Genomic DNA, 2,985 nt, shown 5'->3' with positions numbered 1-2,985 from the left:
ATGAATAATTAAATGTTGCATTTATATACAAATATATTATATAACACCGAAGTCATAATTGCACAATATTAGCGACGAAAAATAGCAACTAGTACAACATCACTAATGAATAAATGATATGAAATTCTCTCAACAAAATAATTGACAGTAATAATATAACAATGATGATCACAATGATGAAAATTGATTGCTAATAAATGATAGCAACAAGTACAACATTACATAGCCAAACCACGAATTGACAATGTGAAACTCCCTCAAGAAAACAGTAAATTATGATGATAATAATGATGAAAATTACAATCAAAATTTTGATGCTGCTGATGGTGATGATGACCATGACGATGACGTGACCATAACGGTGACGGTGGCGATGATAATGATAATGCTAGTAGATGATAATGTTGATGAAATTAATAGCATGATTTTACAAAATCGATTTTCATCTGAGATCTCTTTTTGATAATAGTTTATCAACATTTATTGATATACCGCTCAGGGCACTAGAGCGTTTACATGAAATATAAACACCATCCTATTAGGCCTACATGTCGATGAAAGTAATTGAATTTAATAGTTAATGAATATAAGTCATTGAATGTCATTTAAAAAAGGTAAATTTTTGCACCAGACTTAAATTCATCAACTCACCAATTTTGCTTTTGAGATTTTCTAACAATTTTTAATGGCACTTTGATAATCAGGTAAAATCCTATTCCATTAGTAACAATTTGATTATAGGGTTAAATATTAAAAGTCAACTGATTCAACTTGACTCGCAGCTGTGGAACTGAACCCTGTTGTTGTTATTTTTTTCTTACGCACGAATTTTCTGTACTAAGTGAAATAAACCGTTATTACATAATGATAATGTGTATAGTCATATTTTCTTTAATTCTAAGGGTCCCCACGTGAGCTGTTACCTAAACTGCTTGAGTCGCAAGAGTACATTATCGATAACGCGGCCGTATAGGACTATTCATTCTGCTTTTTTGGAAATATCCAGATTTCTCCTTTTGATCGCATTGAGGAGCGCTATATCTGTTTTCAACACATGAAAATCCACACACGTAAATTTTACATATTTTTGAAATATGCACAAAGTCTCTCAGCCGATACGGTGCTAAGACGCCTTGAATGCCGAATGAAAATGATTGGCCGATTTAAGTTAATCGTAAAATACGCAATATGGTTTATTTCATTGCTGCGTTTTTATGGATATTTTGGTCAGTTTTTGCCATATGAACTTCTTTTCCTGAACTGTCCAGACTATTAGATTACCAGGTGGATCCGCTTCAGAATAAGATCACTTAGAATTATACAAGGCGTTATTTGATGAATTTTGTAGATTAAATCCATCGTTTCAGGTGTTTTCTAACACGGAACCTATTGTACATAGTGCTAACACTAATCATCCCCGTTCACAAAGTCCAAATCTCAAAAAATTTTACTGTTTATTTCACAAGAAAGGAAATATTCTGAATGAAAAACGGTATAGAAATATACAAAAGAGAACGCAACCTTAAGCGTTTCCGGCAGTAAAAAATAGAGACAAAATCCAAACCAACACAGCCCACTCCAACAAATATTAGACCAATGAGCAGAAGAAAGCCAATTTAGACAGATTTCAAAACATCAGATTTTGGACACCAGTAAACCTAACCATCTCTGAGGCGAAACCCAAACTCAGGCCTTTCAAGTACAAACCCAGAGTGTCTAGCACTAGAAAAATGTGTTAGTTTGTCTGCTGAGTGTGGTGACTGGTGACCGGTCAGGTGGGAATGTTAGTACCCGCTACCATTCACTGCGTTGTCGGGTCCACTGTGAGGAAATTCCAGAGTCCCCGCAGTCGTCAGTTCTAAATGATGATGGCTGATAATACTCTGATGTTGAGGAACGCTTTAAACGCTGAGCTCAGTTAGCTGTCATTGGCTAATTGCAATACACCTCAAAGTGCAATTAATGGTATAAACTGGCTTATATTCCCGTTATAAAGAACAAAAATCAGGTTGCAAAATAATGATGAAACATGAATCGTCTTTAAAGATTCGTGATGCAGATACTGTTAGTGATGCAACGCTAATTAGGGTTTGGTCGACACCGGACACAATCTATTTCTCTCTCTCTCTCTCTCTCTCTCTCTCTCTCTCTCTCTCTCCCTCCCTCCCTCCCTCCCTCCCTCCCTCCCTCCCTCCCTCCCTCTCTCCCTCCCTCCCTCCCTCTCTCTCTCTCTCTCTCTCTCTCTCTCTCTCTCTCTCTCTCTCTCTCTCTCATCTCGCATAGAGTGGATTGGACCGCGGCATCACCCGCTCCTGAGGAGAAACGTCAATACATACTCCATCTCATTCTCTTGGAAATGTCTCACTGAAATTGTCCTCATGTTAATTGTAAATTTGGATAATTCCGCGCAACTTTCAGGAAAATTTCACGTTTGGTAAAAACTGCTCATCGTAAAAACTAAATCGGCGAAAATATCTACAACTGGAGACAATTCTATAAATAATGAAGTCTGGACTCTTCACTATGAGATAATTCAAACAGATTCACACAATAGAACTAAAGAAAAGTCTGAAACAGATATCATACTGCTGATAAATGTTTCCTAACATTTCCAACATCAGTACAACAAGGAATGGCCAAGCATTGCAGCTCAACTGGTGTCAGATATTTCAAACTCGTCCGGTGAAATTAAAGTTAAAATTCAGTGTTTTAATTTATTTGGGATGTTATCTGCCTGCGTCAGTACTGGGCATAACATTCAACGCATTCAGTGACACGCTGTTTGTTCTAAAACAATTTCAATCTGATGTTTATTTTCTCATCAAAATTCTCGCTTTAAACGATCTTTTGTTCATGATCGCTACATTCATTCTTTATCCGCTGAGAACTGCGTACATTTACGCCGTTTTGGGTGATATTGTGTTTCGCCACAACGAATGGCATTTCGGTTGGATTTTTATTTCAATTTCTCTGCCGTTTTTCTAT

This window comes from Tubulanus polymorphus, chromosome 1, assembly GCF_964204645.1.
Source record: "Tubulanus polymorphus chromosome 1, tnTubPoly1.2, whole genome shotgun sequence".
NCBI classification, from domain to species: domain Eukaryota; kingdom Metazoa; phylum Nemertea; class Palaeonemertea; order Tubulaniformes; family Tubulanidae; genus Tubulanus; species Tubulanus polymorphus.
Note: the sequence above shows the minus strand (reverse complement) of the source record.